Below are 21,842 nucleotides of genomic sequence, written 5' to 3'. Positions count from 1 at the left end.
AAATCACTACACAAAGGACACACCGCTAATTTTAATCATTAATTGTTTGCTGTTTTCGTTACAAAGACCCAAGGCTTAATTAAGTAGCACAGGAATAGTGTTTCATGTTCTTTGACAGACACTGTCATAGATGAAAGTGTTTGGAGACTTTCTTCCTCCTCCCAATTAGACTGGCGTCCTCCGCACTCATCCTACCAATTCAAGGCACTGTAACAAAGCCTATGAAGACACCTCACAGAGACAGGCATGACAAGCAGCTACCTGCAGCTGACCACACACCCCCAGAGCTCTTCCCTCAATGCCTCTGAGGCTCTATTGAGTACTCACTCAAACAACTGAACACTGTCATAACATCATTTATGCTGCACATAGCGGAGATACATCACTCATTTTCCAGCTACTCTGAAGTTTTCAGAGACTATTAGAGAGTCTTAGATGGTTGAGGCTGCTTTTACAGTTCAAATTTACTGACTTTGGAGACCTGAACACCACAAGAATCAACCCACACTGTGCTGTTCAGGCAGTTTATTAAAAGGTGTCACAACCTATTTTTTGGAGCAAACCTCCTTTGGTAAGAAGGATAAAACTGTGCTGAGACTTATATATGAAAAAGAGCTTCAACAACAGAAGCAGTAGTTACTTTAAAATAAAGAAGTGAGGTAACTGAGGTAACTGTATGTCCACAGCAGTTATGCTCCTCCAGTTTCTAAACTAATATTCTGGCTGGCACAATTTATCATACACAGCAGTATGATAGAGCCTCAAATAAAACTTGAGTATTCTGTCACAAACAACTTTGTAGAAGCGGTTAAAAGCTACAACTCTCTTGCTCTGGATAATCTGAAAGGAATCTTACTTCATTGTTTGCTAAAATTTAGCTTGTTCACACTCTAGTCGTCAATGCAAATCCTTCAGCTGCATCCTAATTCTCTTTTACAACAAAGATTGGACAAAGAAACATGTTAAATAGGAGTTCTTTCTTATTTCAAAATATCATCATTTTATTATTTCATAACAATTGTATTCATTCAGAGCAACTGACACCTAACAGAGGATGCTGAGGTTATGGCAAGGAACCAAAAATTATTTCACTGAATATCCGGAGTTGGAAAGGACTCACAAGGATTACCAAGTCAAACTCCCGGCCCTGCAAAGGGGAACACTAAGAATCATACCATCTGCCTGAGAGCACTGTCCAAGTGCTTAGTGCCAATGTGGGATCCTGACATCCCTACTTCTTCATCTCAAACCTGGGAGAGTTAGCTTTAATACACTATTTATACTATAATATACTCACTACCTTTAATTTACTCTTCCAGGATCTCCTCAGTCATAGCATATTCAGGAGTCTAAGCTGTTCTTCAACCCTCAGATGGAGAAACTGAGAACTGATCTGAGTTCTGTTGTTATTTGTTTTCCATGTAAACATTAAACACTTTGAGAAATACACTTCATTTAATGACACCCAGGCTGAGAAGAACAAGGTACATTTTAAGAGCGACATGAGCACCAAAATCAATCCGCTGAAATTGGTACTATTCAAGCTCACATTTAGGCACCTTGTAAGCATTCATGGATGGTCAAACACAGACAAACAAAGATGAAGTGCAGATCTGAGAGTTCAAGAGCAAATTGAACTGACCAAATGAAATTATTTGCCTTCTCAGAGAGTTGCAGACACAAGAATATTTATATTATTCTAGGGGCTGATGTATGTATTCACTGAAAATATCATCCCAGCATGACTCTGTGTGGGAGAGTCTCACAATGCCCTGCGTTTATTCTCAAAATGATTCCAGAGCAACTATGTTCCATTTATTGCCATAACCTTTTCTTTTCCCTTGTGGCAACATCAGAATACTTCACAGGGCCTCTGGGTTTCTTTTTAGGCTAATGAACCATTGCTAATATAAATCAAAAGCAACATACAGCTCTGTTGATTGAAAAACCTGTTGATTAGGACCAAGGAGAGAAAAATAGTTGACTTCTTCCTTTTTATACTCTTTCTTCCACTAATGACTTAAAAGATCAAATGCAAAGAACCAACCTAGATATTCAGTTATGTCAGAAAGCAAGCAGATTAGAATGAGAATATGCAACTGAACAAGATGGTATTTACCTGGGCATTTCCCTTACCACAATGAAGAAATTATATTGTTTCACAGAAATTATGAATGAAAACAAATGTAATGTGATAATTGCCTGTATTTTTACCTCTGTGTGTTTTAAGAGACTGAACTCAATCTCCTTTACAATAAGGTTTAAGCTAGCAGTTGATTAGCACATCACTTAGATCTATGAATGCTAGATAAAAATTTAAAAAATTACAAAACACGGAAAACTCTCAAGGCAACTGGCTGCAGTTTCATAACTTAAATAACAGAAAGCTGATAAGAAACACACTGCAGGAAAAATCCTCTACTGGCAGAAAAAAAAGAAAGAAGAAAAACAAACAAAAACCAACAAAAACAAAGGCGCCAGGTGAGGTAATTAGCTCTTCCCATCTGTAACTTCTGTGCTATCCAGCACTGCTAGGCCATCTGAATGCTGCTGGTGATGTGATGAGCAGTAGAAGAGGTAAAACTGGCATGTAAAATTTGAGCAGTAAAGCTTGAGGGTTGTTTGCCTACTGTTGGCAATAGACAGTTTATACTAGTTGGAGCAATAATGACAAATACTTTTTCAAATACATTGGCTTTCACTGCAGGTATTTGGAAACAACCCAGCAAAATTAAAATTGCTAGACATAGCTGGAGACAGTTTATCTCATATTTAGGAAGTCATCTCAATAGCAGCTGAAGTTAGCAACTTAATTTGCTTTGAATTTAAAAACTAAAATTAATGGCAGCAAAAGAAAACAATTTTCAGCTCAATTTCAGCATAATGAACAGGAGCTGCATACATAAACAACAAAAGTGTTCTGCATTTTAAGATTACATAGTGAACTCGATTCTCCAGCAGTTCTTCAAAAGGAATTCCCATTTCAGTCTATTATAGACTGTTTATTTCATTGCTTTTTGAACCTTCAAACATCACTGCATTTAATTAATTAAACAAACAAGCAACAGTCTGATTAATCAAGTATATAACCAAAAAGTCATTAAAAATCAAGATCAAGTAAACTTTTGCAGCAACTTCAAAACTCATTACAAGAGCACATCAATAATGTTTTGTCAGGAAAATAAATAAAAGACAAATAATAGAAGTGATATTCTGTGGATACATAACTGTATGTGACTGCAGCTTTACCACAGAATCTAACAGGCATTTGGTACTTCTCAAATACAATCCAGTTGTATTTGCAAGCAGAAGTAAGCAACTGAAAGAATTAAAAAATGCTCAATATAACACATGGTATAAGAGGGACACGGAAGGAAAAAAAAAACAAGAAAAACCTCCCAAACCAGAAACCTCTCAGAATTCCAGTTCACATCAATGACTGACACTAATTATGACAATGACTTGAAACTCCAGTGCATGAGGAAATATTCATCCTACAAAAATGTTTCATATTAATATAATTAGGCTACATTTATGTATCAATAATTGACATCGCTTACTTCTTCCAGCTAAGTGACTTTAAATTACTTCATACAAAATACAATCAATGTAGGTTACTATGGTGATCAACATAATTCAGGAATAATTGGGTTATATTTTAAACAAACACATTTGGTCCTTCAACCTGAGGTTCAGAAAACATTCAGTCGGCACTCTGAACTTCAGCTTTCCTGACTGAAGTCCATGACACAGTGAGGAAGCTAAGACCTCCTCCAAGAGAATAATGCATTAAAATTATCTGCCCATGATGCTGAATTATGTATAAATCCATACCATTCCGCCAGTTATTTGTGTTGAGTAATGATATTTGAAACTTATAAAAACAATTACCAGGCAATTTGCCTGTAAATGGATATGACTGCATTTAACTGATCATTTTTCAGGCATGGTATTCCAGGCAGCAACCTCCCCACCAGAACATTCACTGCATCAGGCAGGCCTGACCAGCATTTAGATGAGGAAGCACTGGAAGAGTAGCAAACACTGGTGTCTTGGGGATGGGTTGTTGCTTCAGCAAGAGCACTAGTTCCATGTCCCAATATCAAACAAGATCATGCTGTGCCTTTTCACAGCTACAGCATAGAAAGACAGATGCTTGTTCATTAACATAAGCCTGAGTACTGGGTTTTTTTCCAGAACTGAAGTGATTCATATTGCCTCATAAAATCAGTATTTGTTGGCTGGATAAAAGATGTCAAAATATTTTCACACAAGAATAGATGGTGAATTATGTGTTCTTTCAAAATTTCACCATCTAATTTTGAAAGAAAGCATTTCTCCACTTCTGCAAATAAAGAGATGTTAGCAATACCATAATCAGCAAGTTTTACACTGGAGGCATCTCAAGTCTCAATACTAATGGATACCACAAAACAGTACAGAGAAGGTCTTATAACTACATTACCCAGAAAGTGACAAAACAATCCCATCTATGATTTGATATGAAGCACACTGGTAAGAATAGTTTAAAAAAAAGGCTCAGGTGATTTGCAGTATTTTTGCCTTGTTGTAGCTTGTTTTCCAAACTGGGTTTTAAACCAAGAATACAATTAGTGAGATAATTCCATTAGTATTGACTGCACTGCAATTCAAAATGTTATTTTGAAATAAAACACTTTGAGATTCTTCAGGATGCAGAGCTTCAGTTAAAATATGGATGCATGTACACTTCACAAATTGGCAGGATATGCATGATGAGAGCACACCTATAGACCTGCCAAAGACAGAATGACAGCTCAGGGCACTGGAGCCCTTGGACCAGCCCCTTCCTTAGTACTGACTCGTTATCACAGCCTGAGGATGCAGCAGTTGATGCTCCTCATTCCTGATACTCCACATGAGAATTTCCTGCTTGTTTCTATTCACTGTCAGTCAAGACACCAAGCTCCCTGCAGAGCAGTTGGTTTTATCACTGTCAATTTGAAAGCTATTTACCTTCTCTTTTGTTAAGAGCAAACATCATTTGTAAAATTACAGAAGGCGGCGTAACAAGCAATTCCTCAAACAATCCAGTTGGTATCAGAATCTTATTTGCAAAACACTTACTGCAAGTTATTAAATTGCAGGATACATTATAGCACTTGGAATCACAGTATATAAACACCTATGAAAAAAAGAATGCATCCCAAAAAGATCCTTATGTGAGAGATAAATACAGATGAGCAGAGCATCTTGCAGAGGATTATACAAGACAACCTGTGGCACAGACAGAAGCAGATCTCAAATTTCCTGAAGTGAGACTACACACTTTCCTGTAAACTATATGATTCATTTTTGCTTGCCCACAGTACATCTATAATTCCATTAAAGCTTCTGGAAAGGCCATAAAACCCTAAAAAAAAAAAGCTGTTTAGAATAAAAAATACTACCAGAAGTGGGAAGTTAGCGATGGCTTAATTTAGGTTATTTATAAAGTAAAACTAGTTTTAAAATATATTCATTCTTTGTTAATTTTTTCATAGCCTTTAACTGTACACAGTTTATTAAAAAAAAACAGTCAAAACTAACAAGAAGAATCTAACTCCCCACTGACTCTTTCCTTTTTTCCTTCCAAAAATCCAGAAATCCAATAATGTAAACCACAACATTTTTCTGACAGCCTAATTACTGACTTCTGGACCAGAGGTGCTGCAGAGAATGCACCAATCTGCACACTACCCTTAAGTGTTAGATCCCTCTGCTAGAATTCCTCTGAATTATGTGAAAATTACACAAGATCTCACATTCATTACCAGGGAGTTCCCTACTGGGTTCAAATGAGAAGAGGATCATTGCTCAAATATCACTCCCTGCAAAGTCACCGTAGTAAATTCTTTCATCTGACTCAACAGGCACATATTTAAAATGACAGTCCTTGATTCAATTAATTCTCACAAGTAACTTTTACTTTGTTTTAGCATTTAAAACACACTACATCTCTAAGGAAGCTAAGAGGTCTACACTAGAAGAGACGAGTCTTTGAAACTCAGGTTATCCTTGATCCTCCCCAGTTTCATTAGAGCTGGACCAATGCTAACATCATAAAACACCACGGAAGACAGTCTGAAAAAATAACATAATCAAGCTGATTTGAATTTTTTAACTGGAGCAAAACTACATCTTTACCAAGTCATTTGCTAGGGTTACTTTCAAAAGCAAAGTTCTGCATCAATTTGGAAACTGAACTCAAGCTCCTAACACATTTATTTCTTTGAAGTAAATATGTTTATAGAATTATAGGGACTACAGAAAACATTTGTTGCTGTTCTCAAAGCCAATATGCATCTAAAAGCTTATCACTATCTTAGCAATACATTCTTTTACCAAAAATGCTGAAAAAAAAACATCCAACCTAAATGACATATTGAATATTACATTCCCTTCCAAACTATTCCCTAAATACTGAAAAAGTGCTACAGGGCACGAAGAGGTCCCTAGATCACAACCACAAAATCTCATTTGCTACATAAACAGAAAGACCAAAATTGCTTCTTGAAGATGACCGAAATTCACAGTTACACTTCTTGGACTGTCCATCAGAATTCCCTTTTTGTAATATCTGCTGTGTCACCTCCAGAATAGCTGAAAGCTTCTTTCCATTGCAAGTAACAAACAGTGGAACTAATAACCAGTAATGACTCAGCAGCATAGCATGGCTGCCACCTCAAGAATTAAGGAAAAAAACAAGTAGTTTTAAGAAGTAAGGAGTCCTCTTTCTCTAATATTACCTCACACAAATACGCTTTAATCTTCATCAATTTAAGTACATGGTAATTTTTCAGAATGAGCAACAGTTTAGGAAAAGAGTTTGAAAAATAATTACAGAAAATAGTCCAAAGCTGTACAATGACCACATTATAGTACTTCCTATAGAAAAGACAGTTACAACTTTTTAAGCTAATACATGAAAGCCTAGGGTGAAAGACTGACAAAAAACCCCAAACAAACAGATAAATGTTTCTAAATCCTATCCTCTGCTCAGATGGCACACTGGCCATCACTTTAAAATACTTAGGTACATTAAATGCAGGAAAAGGTTTTAGCTTATTCTTGCAATCTGGGCAGCTATACTAAACAGAATAATCCACATGAATAGCAAGATAGAAGAAGGGGAAAGGAAAAAAAAAAACAACAACCCCACCAAAACTACTGAGATCATGAAATAGCAGAAGGCCAAGTTCCACTGCACCAGCACATGAAAAATTACAGTTCACCACATTATTAACAACCTAAAGGACAATGCCTTCAAAGACCAACTCTTTCCTGTAAGCAATCTGCACCTAACCTCCTTTATTTACATCTGTGCATCTCCTACTTACTGTATACATGCACTGTATCAGAAAAAGCAAATATGGACAGCATTATGATTTTTATCAAATCATAACACCTTATACTACAACTGTCAGTGCTCCATAACTCCATAAGAACACTTTAATCAGTGCACACCACCTCAATAAATTGTTTGATTACTTGGTACCTGAACAGCAGGGTTAGGAGCAGAGGTTAAACCACTTAATGGCAGAGACTACATACTCAGCTAGGAGCTAAGATGCCATTAAAACACAGAAGATTTAGCCTCTGCTTGTTGAGACAAAACTGCTTCTCCCAAAATTGTGATTTGATCCCACAACACACAAATGCTTACCAAGTAACCTCTGAGTCTTTCCCTGGTTTTTGACTAATTTTTTCCCAGTGGGAGTATTCAAGATGCTAGTATTCACATTTCCATGTCAAAGATGGAAAAGCTTATAAAAATACTGGGCTCAAAAAATCTTGTTTGGAAGAGAGCAATTTTAGTCACCTACTGAGACAGTCTATTGGAAAATACATGCTCAAGATACAAAAATCAGAAATGAAACTGTGAAGATTATGGTCTTAGGCTAGGTAAGAAAATCAAATATCCTTATTAAGAATCCCCTATTTAGATTTTTTTTAAATTCATTTAGTTTTTTAGGAATCTACCTATGTGATCAAGGCTGCCAGGAAAGACAAAGTTAGTCCCAGACCATTCAACTTGTTAGGATGACAGTGGAAATTACTTAGAACAATAAGCAACACAGCCCCCCAGTAATGTCATCTGATAGATGGAAAATATCAAGACATCATATTCATGTAAGAGAACAAAATTATTTTAAGATCAGAGATAGCAAAGGACCTAATCTGCTTCCTATATCTTTCTACTTTCTATTAAAGAACCAGTCTCACATCACTTCTAAACAGAGCTGGAGTGGGTTAAAAGGCATGCTGAGATTTTAAATTAACCTCATCTAAATTAACCTTGAATAAGTTATTTTTGCTGTAGATTTTCTTTCTCCTCCTCCTAATTGCTTCCAAGGTCTGATCAGGCTAGTGAGTGTACCAAGTCTTATAAAAAAAAAATAAAACTGTTTAATAAAAATTTTCTTTAGGAATAAAGCCTTCTTAATACCTATTTCTACACTGCTTGGATAATTAAGAAATAGTCAGAAATTGTGTCCTCATTGTTTTGGGAAAATAGCAGAGTCTGTATGGAGTAAGACTCACTAGGGAGGAGTACTTTCTGAAGGCTTTTTTTCTCAAACAGATATTAACATTTTAATTTAAGGAAGCACACCATGCTTTGATACCAATTCTAATTTTCCCTGCAATATAAATAAAAATGCTGTGCTAGCTTCGAATCTCTTTCTTTCATATCCATTCCTAGAAAACACTTGAAATTAAACAGACACGGCATCCCCAAATTTATTTACTGGAAAAATTATCATTATCCACAATATGACCTTTTGTTTCCTCTAAACTATGCTGCTGTTGCTAATAAATCAGTCCATACAACTACAAATTTCCTATGGTGTTTATTCCTTTACTCTGTGTTAGCAATACTGTACTCACATATACTTTTAGCCACAGCCACTTTTTGTCTTAATCATGTTTAAGGCAAATGACAGAAACTGAGTAGCTGTAAAAAAAAACAGTCTCACAGGGGGCACTGGATGTATCAAGTCCAGGCTCCAAAGCCCGAGGTCACTTATGAATGAGCTTAAATCTCAAGTCTGTGATCCCCCTGACTTCAGTGGAGCTAGCTATGTGCCTTAGGCTAAATATACTCTTAATTTTCCACTGAGATGTTCTCACAGCAAATTCTTGAAGCACCAAAAAATTGCTGTTTCCCAAAGGAAAAACACGTTTTTTCTAGAAATCATTGATACACTAGTAATGTTTTTCCCCCAAAACAGGGAACGTGCATTTATACAAATGGTTGAAGACATAGGATAAATTTGAATCTATAATGAACTCTAAAAAGATACATCAAAGGAAAAAGTGGTAAATGTAAAACATGCTGAATCATCCCTCATATAGATAGGAAGTTGAATAGAACAGTAAATGTGAGGACCTAAGCCCTGATGAAATATCAGCATTTCAAATACGTTTTTGCAGCAGTAAGTAAAGGGACAATTTATTCCCACACGTAATTAGAAAGTATTCTAATCTCCAAGGACTTCTGATGACTCTAAAATGTCTAAACTGTAATTTATAAATACAGCTAGTATTATTAAATAATCATGGTAATTCTATTCTACATCTACAGTCTACTGGGGAGACAGAATTCTTCATTATTATAGATATAAAAATCCATCAAACTTATCTCAGCTGTCTGGACTACTAAGCCTGAAAGCAAGCAAAACTCACTATGTTTTACCTAAAGTTTCAAATACTACTGTTACCTGAATAAACTTAACTGAAATCAAGCACTAATCAAAGATTGAAAATATACAAAATATAGTGGTTGTCAGCACCCCACTCCTCAATATGAGATTCAGACAAGATTGTACAGCAGAAAAAAGCCCATCAAAATACAATTCTTTAACAGAAAGCAAACAGAATTAGGTCAAGAGAAGGACTAAACATGAAAAAGTAATGGGTTGTGGTTTTTTTTTGCATGACAACTCCAAAATGAGCTGAATTTGCAAAAGTAGTAACTAATTTTATAAAGCTGTAATTGTAATAAATCCAAGTGCCATCTAAGGTAACATAGGCTCCTGCATATTTCTGGGAAGTACAAAAAGCTTGGTAGGTAAGAAAGGAAATGATGTGTTAAAGGTGACTGTAGAAGGGGAGGCAAAACAATCTCACTTCTAGTTAAGAAGAAAGTGACACAACTGGAAGTGTCTTTCTTTACCTACAGTTTGTTTGAAAATGTGGGAAATATAAATTCTCCCACTGAAACAAAGTGCAGTGTCTCCTGTCACCTCCTCCGGCCTTGCTGCGGGGATCCTTCGCGACCCGTCTAGCACGTACCACTGAGCTGATTCAACAGCTCATTATTCCTGTGTTCCAAGGGGAAAGAGCCTCAAGAGTGTTTCCTGCAGAGGAGCTAAGAGAGCAGGCTGTGTGAAACCAGATGTGCCAGCTAACACAGGTCTCCAGCACTCCTTCCTCTGTGTCTGCCATGGGGATGAGGGGGAGCAGCATGTGCAGGAGGAACACACGTGTTCCACTGAGCCCCTGCTCATGGCCCCTGCAGCCTAGAAAACACAAACCACCTGGGCTCCTTCTAACCTCTTGGTTTGTTTTCAGAAGAGAAGGACAGAATACTACTTCTGGGAGAGTTTGAAAAATTCTTTTAAGCTGCTTGTCATATATCATTCTGAATGAAGTTGAGAGAAACTTCATTCCAAAACATGTTTTTTTTCCCAGAAGCTAAAGGTGAGATTTTTCCATACCAGTTTCCTTCTTACCACTATTCATTTCTTTTTCCTTTTCTGCCTACTCCTACTCTTTACTACCTGTGTTAACTCATTGTCAAAGGATCACAGCGTGGGTTTCCACAAAAATTCAGTACAAGGTGGTGGCTTTTGCCTGGTCTGCCTCGTCCACCAGCCAAACCCACCCCTTTCAGATGCTCAATGACACAGCCAACAGTTTCTTCATGTAAATCCACACAGCTCTGCACAGCCCATCTGTGAATACAAGTCTGCTGTATTTGCAATCTGAAGGGTTTGATTGAATAGGCTCAGAACCAAGAGCTATTTGCATTTAATCCAGCACATGCTGACAATAAGATGGTTAAGCAATGTATTTATGTTAATCTAGCTTAAACCTCATAATTTACATCACATCAGTAATGTTATATATAAGAAGCATGAAGAGTATTTTTTCCCTGAACCCGCAATCCTGTAAAAAATCTCCAAATGAGTCAAACAAATTAAAGATTAAGTAGGGAAGAAAACAATTAAATTGAACCTTAGAAATAGAGTTATTTCATGTTTTATTAAAGTAGAAAATGTATTAGAAATACAGAGACTTATCAAAACTATTTTCTGTGAAATTAACAGCTTTGGGAAGAAGCACAAAAATAATATTCTATCACAGCTGTGCTTTCATCTTATCTACTTCCTGCTTTTCAATCTCCAAATAAGTATATTTTTATAGTAGATAGCTATTTTTATTAAGAAAAACCTCAGAAAAAAATTGGTCAAGTCAGGAAGTTCTTCAGCAGGTTAATCATGATGCCTGGGCTTTTGAGAGTCAGCAAAATCAATTTATTATAATAAAAAAAGTTTACTACCCACATTTTTTTTCATAACAGTTTCTCAGGCCCTAGGGCCTCTCTGGTTTCCTCAGCCTTTACAAAGATATTGCTCAAGTCCTTTTTTTCCTAAAACATATGTGAACTGTGTTTGCAGGGCTGGAAACACTAAGAAAGCAAGAGAAAATGAGCACATTATCCATCCTGCAACCAAAAGGCAGTACACTTATTTACCATCAATTTTCTGTTTCATTTCTCGTTTCAGCAGTTACTGCATTACAAACAAGCATCACTATCAAAAGCTGCATGTAAGGAATTAAAGCATTTTAAACACTGAAACAGCTCAGAGGGATGCCTTTGGTCTGTAAGGTGTGCTTCACATTTGTTTACATGCTAGTCCTAAGGTACAGACATTTCTACAAAGGCTATTTTAAGCACATGCACACAGAGCACCATAGGCTGAGGGATGCTTCATGGGGCCAGTGTCTCCAGTTATCAACTTTTCACAGCCACCTTTTAGTCTATGGTTCAGCAACTCCTCAAAGAGCAAACTCATACATACTTAGTTCTTTGTCAAAACAAAACAAACCACCAAAAATAAACAAACAAAAAAAATTATAGGAATACCCATAGATTCAGTACTGCAGTGTGTAGTAACATTTTGTGCATGATTTGCCATTTGCAGATCTGTGCATATACATGTTATTCATCCTGTAGCAGAACACTTGTTTGTTGTTTTTAAAAGTGCATTTGGAATACTTCCCACTGCAAACACACTTCCCTTTAAATCTTAACTGGAAGCAGATTTTATCTCCTAAAGACATCACAACATTACAAAACTAGGGGGGGGAAAGAACTCCTAAACTCTGTAACACTGATGCTACCCTCAGCAGGCACAAGGAATGCAATGTCCTTTGATGAAGCTACTGGAGCAGTGGCACGCAAACCATCCTTTGACAAACTTTCATTGTCAAGCTGTTCCCTACAGGAAGGGTTGCATGGAAGAATTTTGAGAATTGGAATGTGATAAGGAGATTCTTGGACATTATTCACTTTGGGTCAGATGGAATATTCCTAACATAAGCCTAACTACAGAAGGTACAACCTGAAAATTTCTTCAAGGTTACCTTTCAGAGTTTATCTCAAATTGTTCCCTTGGCAAAGAAAGGTGTACAGTGTCCTTCTTAGTGCAGAAAACTAGCTAGGCTATACAAACCAAAAGCACAGCCTTCTTCTAGGAGTCCCTGAGAGGACAAAACATTCTCATGTCTCAGGAAGACCCTGTAGCCCCAACCAACCTGCCAAGCATTTGCTACCTATTGATCCCCCCTCCTAAAGTTGAACCTAGGCTGCAATAAATCTCAGGGTTTACTGCCTGCACAGCATTTATTTCTGAATTCCTTCCCCCTCAAGGGAAGTTGGTTAAAACATAAATGAAATTCAACAAAATCTAAACAATATTAAGTATTTGACAGAACACTCACAGGGATGAAAGAAGGAACAACAGACTCTCTCATCACAAGAGAGTCAGGTAAAGACATACAAAAATAAAGTCACCTAATATTTTCAAACACTACAGCAAATTTGACCCAATCTTTGAGTAATGAAGGATTTTGGAAAGGTTTTAAAAGCAATTTAGATTTGAGCCCAGGCTTTAGTTGATTAGTATGATAGGCTTTCGCAATATTTTTTCCTCTTGTTTAAATGAAGAAACTTGTGGTTTGCTTTGGCATTTTTTCTGCAGAAGGAAATAAAAAAAATCATAGGACCAGTAACAGTAGCAGATACACCAGCAACAGCAATGGCAGTGTCTGCTCCACTTCCTGGAATGACACACGAAGAGGCACAAACCAGAACATAATTGGCCTCTAAAGACTGAAATAACTCTAGTTATTACTGCAGCTCCATCCCATTGGTATCATGAGTCTCTCTCAGACTTTAATGCCAAACCCCCATGACTACTGGAGTACCACTTATGTACTACAAGTAAATTAATTGACGAGCCCACGATAACGCTGGAAATCAGCATCAGAGAATCCAGCTCAACCCAAGAGACCCACACTCAAGTTTTAACTATCAGAATACTATTTCTTTCTTTACCTAAGAGTGAAGCTACAATGATCCCCGAGATAAGTATTTCCAAAGGTCAAAAGCCATCAGTAACTCACATAAAGTCTCAGTCTGACCTTGAAGTAGGATTACTGTAGAAGTCGTATGGAAGGAGCAATTGTTTTTTTTATATAAAAAGACTTATGGCTATTCTGTAAAACAATTGTAAGCTCATAATTGTTTCTCTTACACCCTAAATCTCTCACAAAAGTAAGAATACAGGCCATACTCCTCCGAAGTGTTCATCACATTTTCCTTTTAGCAAGACATCCAGTCCAGATCTTTGTAAATTTACAAAGCAGGAGAGAAAAGCAGCATTTGGCATCCTACTTAAACTTTGCCATCTAGAAATGTAGATTTGCTTTAAATAGGACACTATGCTTTGATTTTTCGTAATGTTTATTATTGCATTTATTTTCTGCCTGCAGATATTATTAAAGATGATGTTTCATCTCAATGTATGTATAAAATCAAAGGAATGAAGAAAGGCAATCCGCCTAATTTAATTACTGTCCTGGTTCTTTCAGTAAATGATGGTTGAGCATACCAATATGAATAAGGATTTGTAACTAAATGTCACACTATAATAATGAAAGAGCAGGAAATTGAGATACGGACTCTGAATCTAATTGTTCCATGATAACCATACAAGTGCATCTCACTCAGAAGTATTCTCTAATGACCCTGAAGTTCACGACTGTGCTCTTTTGCACTTCTTGTCCATTAATAAAAAAAACTGCTGGTATCTAAATTATATGATGCTGTGTGATACTGCTCCACTTAAGTGAGTAGGATTTACAAATACATATTGCTAGTAAATTTGTAACAGTCAGATAGGAATCTAACATACACCATTTGAATATATCAGTCCTTCACCACTCTTCACACCAAAAGAAAGAGCTAAAAATACCAATTTGCTCAGGAAACTGAGTATTTTCCTTGATCCACTGAGAACACACAGCACAGGCACATTATCTATATCCCAGACACGTTTTAAACATATTCTGAGGAAAGCATAGCTAGAAGCTAGTCTTATATGTTTCCTCCTCATCTAGGTTTGGTTACAACTCAACTTTTAAAGTAAAATACACTGAAAGATTTAGGATAAAGTTAACTTGGTAGCAGTTCATTTGGTAGCAGTCCTAGGCTGCATTTTCTTTTCTCAATTAAAATAGGATGGCACCACTGATTTACATAAATAAGGGAACAGAAACAGGGCTCTCAATTCAGTATTCCTTTTTCAGAATACGGATCAGGATGCTGGAAGACTAACCTTATATTAGCCATAATTTCTAACTAGTTCCATTCCAATTTAATACTAACTTCACTATTTCTTCTCCTTACTCTCAGCCCTTTACACGTGCAGAGTCCTAAGGCAGGCCTAGCCACAAGTGTACAACAGTGACTTGTGACTAACACAAATATGCTCTTTTTATTTGATAGTGCCACACATCCCTTCACTTGCAAACCCTACAAAAATCCCTTTCCTCCATGCTCAGTGGTCTTTCAGAAGCTATACACCCTGGTTAGAAAAGTTTAGAAGATGCCAAGTTTTATTTCATTCCCTGGAGACCTTAAGTTATTCCATTACTGTGCAGTATTTATTAAACAATGCTTCAGGGGAAAATGTGCAGCTTAGTAGAATACGTCATTCTGAAAATATATAAAAAGCCTTGATATAACTTTTTCTAGATATATGAAACTAGTGGCATGTGACTTTCCACTCAATACTTGAAATCCACGCTGGAATTCAGACTTATGCGTGAAATCAGGCTGGTCACAGTTGTGGCTCTTCACCACAAGAAGTTTGATGGAGGAATTGCAGGCATTTATTCAGCAAGAAGTTTTCTCTTGCAAAACTGAAAACTAACATGAACTTTACCTTTTGATTGGTGTTAGGACATCTGTATAGTGGTATAATTAAAGTAGTGAAGTCACATATCACTTTCTGCTTTTTTCATTATTAGCACTTCTTACTTTTTTATCACCTTATTATCCAAAATTTGTAGTGACAGGGCAAGATTCTAGTTAGCTAAATACTCTTTAAACCTGCTCTTTGGCAGAGACACAGAGTTCTCTATTACTTTACTGTCACAGTCTTTATTGTGTTCAAAACCTTCAAGTATAAACCAAACTGCCATTACACATTCCAAGCAGAAACCTAAAGAAATGCTGTTCAAGTTCAAGCCTGATCTGTAACACAGGCAACTCTAAAAGATGGCATTTGGCAATGAGAGGGGTTTCAGAAGTGCTCGAGGAATTGTGTCCAGTTCCAATTAAAAATCAAAATAGGTCATTTGTTTGTAAATGCAGAAACATAATCTGCTGCCAACAACACATTCATGAGCAAAGCAATACATTCAAATTACTGAAAAATTACTGAAGTATTTCTGCTCTAGTTCTAAGCAACTTTTTGATAAAAATGCATCGTTAGGGTCTTTTTTTTTCTATTATCTATTTAAAAGCAAATTAAAACCTTTGAAAAATTTGCTTTCCTTGCACTGACAAATGCCTGGCCAAAAAAAAAAAAAAAACACCACCAAAAGACCAAAGGAGTTTCATCACAACTCAGCACTCCTACTGCCTACTAAAAAATTAATAAAAATAATTAATACATTGAATTAATAAGACACAGGAGGAACTCCAAACTCATCACAGAATTTTCACAGTTTGTTCATCACATTGAAAATACTTCAGCAACTACCTAATTAATATCACTGGGTCATTACACCAACAATTTAGTTTGGCTGGGTACTGATGGCAATTGATCTGCAGATTAGCTGGATTCCAAAGAAATACAACACAAATTCCAGACTTTTGCTTCCTAAAAAAACAACTACACTGTGCTTTTGTTGGTGAGGCAGCTAATATCTAATGTAGGGATGTTACTACAAGACCATATTCTGATACAATTAATTATTCCAATTTGACATTTACATAACTATTTTTGTGTATCCACCTCAAAACCCTTTCTGCCTTCCCCTCAGTCTACAAAACCCATGCTGTAATTCAACCCATGCCGCCATTTCATTCATAAACCTTGAGCAAGAACCAAAACATGTATTACCACAGAGTTAAGAATACACTTAAAATGCTTCTAAAAGACACAGTCTTAACTTAGGTTTGATCAAAACGTGCTCCATCTCTGAAACTATTTGTTTTTAAGAGCAAAATAATATTTTCATGGATTATATAAAGTTTCATATTCATATAAAATTTCATATTTCCACTTTTTTTTTTTCCTGCAGAAAATAAGATAAATAATTTCATTTCTGAAATATGCTGGGTGAAGTAACTATGCTTCACTATACACTGGGTCACAGCTTTTCAGCTGAGGCTAGGGCATTTAATCCAAAACAGCTAAAGCACTGGCCAAAGACAAATCTCTCTTAAAAATTTTAGCAAGCTGCATTATTCAAAGCTATTCAGCAAGCATTCCAGCAGCAACATGATGGATGCACAGGCCAGCATGGGTACACAGCTAATCAATATCACACCCATGAACAGTCACTACATAGTGTAGAGCCTGATGGGCAGGAGACAGGAGCATGTCCTTAATATTCAGCACCAGGAGCAGCCCCTCAGCTTTCAGCCACACCACTCACTGCAAATTCCAGCTACACACACACATATCTTTGTAGGGGGATGCAGGGTACCCTGCCATCCATGGCAAATATTTGAGGAATTGCCAAAGCCCCTGGATAGCTGTGCTGTCGTGAACTTTCAGAAAAGGCCAGTGTTTACTGCAGTCCTGATTTAATAAAACACCAACCACAAAAAACCACTTAGTTTTCAATAGGCTACAGCACAACACCAGCACAGAACTCATGCACATTAACGAGCATTACTTGACTAAATTCCCCACTGCTTCTATCACTGAATATAAAGGTCTTCCTCATTCATTTGACTAATCAATACTTGGAATCCAATACATCGTGTTTCACGAGGGAAAAGGAAAATGAATGAAGTTAAATTAATGCTGTCACTTTCTATAAACCTGCAATGATTTCCCACTATAGAAACCACTGACTTCATTATTTTACAACCGGAAATCAAAGCTGCAGCATATTTTAAAAGTCTAATTTACTGAGATTAATAAAAAGACACCCTCAAGACTCATCACATATGTCATATTATGCTTCATTTTAACCATTCCATCTTAAGAACAGCATGCAAAACTCTAAGCAAATCACATTGATTAATATTTTGAATTTGTATGCAGTAGTGCTCTGCACTCACCAAGTACCATATAAATATTATTTTATTAAATTTCAAAGCAATTGTGTTAGGAGGGATAATAAAATGTCTTTGTCTTACATTCTTCGTCTCAACAATACAGCCTTTAAAACAGAAGCAAAAGTAGTAAATTAAAGCAGTAAACTCACAGAAAGTCGCAAGTGAGGGAATTCCAGACTTATAAAGCTGTGCTAAGACCAGCAAAGCACAGACATTTATGTCCAAAGTAGAAGCATCTGCCTGAGGTTTGCAGGTGTCTCCTTAGCTTCTGTTGTATGGTTAGAGAAAAAGTTAGGGATATTTTTTAATTTCCTAATTCACTAGTACTCAAAAGGATTTATAGCACCTTTTTGCAGGAACTTCATTTCATGAGGATGCTGCTGGAGGGCAACCAGCTCATTAGGGAAAAGCTGAGGGGACAGAACAAGAGCACAAGTGAAAAATGAGTTGGAGTAATAAATAAAGAAATAAAAACCACCATAAACAACAAAAGAGGTAACAGATCTTTGTCTCTTTCTCCTTTCTATTTCTATATTTTAATTAACACAGCATACCACTTTCTGGAACATCTCCTTTCCTACCAAATAGCTTGTAGCTCCTCTTGAAAGCTCCTTAATAGAGAATTCTCCCAGAAATCTTTCCAATATAATCTTATTTTCTATTCATAAATGGTCACTAAAACAATGCTAGATCAATACAATACAATTATTTTGTAAAATTAGTATTATATTGTAAGCTTCAGTACAAAGTCAGAGACATATCCTCAACCTAGCAAATACTGTTCTTTGAACTAGAGCAGCTAAAAGCAGAAAGTGTTGTAAATCATATCTTAACTAACAAATCTCTAAAAAACTGGAACTCCTAGTGGCATTTAAGAGATTTTCTCAATTTGTCATTAATCAGTTCATCAACAGTGTTTATTAGTTGGGGCAGTACTCTTCAGAATTGTTATTTCTAAATTACTCAGCTTGATGTATACAGCCTCCTCACCAAGGCGTAATTTTTGATATTCAAGTTAGAAATGTGATGTTAGCCCTTGTATTCATGTAATTTGTCATTAGAAATTTTCATAGCCTTTTAAAGAATAGTTATTCCTAGTTATTGCTTAGTTATCCCTCTGTAACAAATGAAGAAAGAACTGAATAATTTTCCAATTATACCTCTTCATATTGCAATCTATTTGTTCAAATACTGAACAGAGCTTCTCTTGGAACATGTCTCCCCGTAGTAATTCCCAACAGAATTGTTTACCAAAAGCCAAATGGAGCACAGGTGAATGGCAATACAGCTGATGGCTTTAACCAAATAAATGCTGCAATCAGCATCAGTTCACAGAACATGAACAGGATTTTTACTGTACTACAAACAGTCACAGTACTGCTAATACCTTTGACTTCCAGAAGAGCATAATGTTAATGTTTCCATTCAAAAAGAAGCATTTACTGCAATATTTTTATACTCATGAACACCTTTATTTTGATAACAGACTAAGAACAAATGCATTAACCCTCAGCTGACTTCAGTATGACACACGTGTGAATGTCAGGTACACAGATCCCCTGCAAGTATTAGGGAAACATGAGGACCTTGTTAGGAAGGCAAACAAATACTGCAATAAAATGGATTAAATATGTAAAGCTGACATAATATAGGGCTGAATCTTCTATAGAAGAGACAGCATGGCCATCTAACCTCTAACTAAAGGAGGCTCACAAATCTGTACACCCGCACATGTCCTGAATGAATTTTACTGAAGCAAGCCATAGGTAAACTCGCAAGCTCATAGTTTTAAAGAAGCCTTCAAAAAATGTTCAACAAACCTGCAACTGGCAAAAATTACAGAAAATGATCTACTTTTCAGGCCAGGAAGGATTAAACAGTCCTTTGGTTTAATTCAAACTCCATTAGAATAGTATGTTCCACAGTAACAGTACTGGCTCATCCTCCATGTGCAATCTGCAGTCTTCTTGTTTCTGAAGCAGTCAGAATTAAAAATCTTTCAAAAAACATACATTACCTCCCAATTACCTGAAAGAGCTTATATGTGCATGCCCAGAAATATGATCAATTTCAATCTGATTGATTTATGAAAGTGTAAAGCTCTGCATTAAATTAACTGTATGTCTTTAACGTGATCACTTCTGAATTCTGGTGCCTGTAGAAAAAATTGCACCAAAAATATTTGATAATATTTGATAATGTAATTTAATTGAAAAAGTTTAGAAGAATTCTATTTAGGTATGAATAGAGATGCCTCTTGGAAAAAAAGAAAGCAAACCCAGAAGTGTAAACAAAGAACAGATTGACTTGGAATTACTGAAAAGAATTTTTGTTGAAATTTCTTAAATCCTGGAAGTTGGCCACAACTTCACAAAGGAATCAGAAAAGGAATTTGTTAAAAGTGTTTAAATGTCATTATCTAGTTCAAGGCTTTTATGCACTTCAGTGGTATTCAAATGCTGTCACTAAAAATCAAGCATATTGCCTCAATATCTTAATACAAATTAAGGTGATGACTTACAACCACATGAACCATTTTGGGCCAGATCCTCAAGCAAAATAAAGATATCAGCTTTTCCTGGTAGAATTTAGTCAACATACTGTGGCTCTACCCTTCCAAAGCTATCTTCCAAGTGATTGACTTTAAAAAAACAGCGACAGCTAGAGAAACACTAAATTTTTTTGCAGCTAGGTTTACCACCAAAAAAAATAAAAGCAAAGAGTAAATATTACTAAAATAAACACATTTGTGTTATGTTAAATGTGCATACTGCATTGTGTGTGTCTGTTTTATTACTCAGGATAGAAATGGTCATTCAGAAGACCATTCTTCAGATGACAATGTAGATCTCTGTTTTAAAAGCATCTCATTTGCTCTGGATAATGAGCCAAGAGCAGGAAGATTACGTGTCATATCACATCTCCATCTTAATTACTTCTCTATCAAGTATGTCACTCAGTCATTATTATTTTAGCTGCTCCAGAAGCTGCTACAAAATCTTTGTAATCATATACTGGACATAATTTTTATTTCACTGTTAATTCACAAATGCTTTGTAAAAAAAAAAAGAAGGAAAACCAAGGTCAGGCCAAGTGCAACACATCAGGGAAGTTTATTCATAGAAAATTCTGCCACTTAATTCCTTTCCAACCAGTCCAGGGAATAATTAAGTCTGAACCCCATGATTTCTTATAAAATGCTCAATATTTGCTTCTGAAGCTTTTTGAAACCACATTTCTTTCCTCACCATTCAACTTTCTGTAAACAGTTAATAGCACTTTTCAGAATGGGTTAGAAATGGCCTTTTCTGTGCAGTTCATTTATTGCATCCCAGCTTCCAATAATTTAGAAAACTATTATCATGAACATATTACTGCTACAACCCTCCACACTCCCTACCAAAGCAAACAGAACAGATGTTTCATCCTATAAGTAGATAGGCAAACAGGTTTAAAAGCACAGCACAATGGTTAAACAGAATTATCATAGAGATAATTCAGATATCTTCACAGAACAATCAAACACAGAAAATATCAGGACCACAGTTCCAGCAGTTCATCTGTAACCATTGCTAAATTTGCATCTAAGAAGAAACCAGAACTGAAGATCGTCCACACCAGCCAGCACACATCTCAAAAACCCCTTCCACATGAGTCTGCAAGAATGTGCACTATGGGCATCTATGAGGGAGAAACTGGGATCAAGGAACTGCAGGTAAAAGAGAAAGTGAGAATTCCTCGGGCTTAAATTCTTGGCACTGTCAGAACAGAGCATCACAGCAGAGTACAAATCCAGAATTCTACCTGGGATCAAGTACAAGTCCCACACAGGTTTGAAGACTCTCCAAATGCTGCTGAGTTAGCAGGACTTCTATTCACAGACAAGGCCCCTGCTGTCCCACATCCCAGCAAAGGAAATTCCTCTTCACAGGTCCAACAACTTAACCTTGCA

At 36.4% G+C, this 21,842-nt stretch overlaps 1 protein-coding gene across 1 annotated transcript in view; it reads right to left on the bottom strand.

Moving 5' to 3' along the window:
- Positions 1-21,842, bottom strand: part of CCSER1 (coiled-coil serine rich protein 1) — a 544,953-nt gene that overhangs the window by 475,573 nt on the left and 47,538 nt on the right. The gene's annotated exons all lie outside the window — the stretch shown is intronic.

The sequence above is a fragment of the Molothrus aeneus genome, chromosome 4, assembly GCF_037042795.1.
Source record: "Molothrus aeneus isolate 106 chromosome 4, BPBGC_Maene_1.0, whole genome shotgun sequence".
Classification (NCBI taxonomy): Eukaryota; Metazoa; Chordata; class Aves; order Passeriformes; family Icteridae; genus Molothrus; species Molothrus aeneus.
This window is presented reverse-complemented; position numbering and strand designations above follow the sequence as displayed.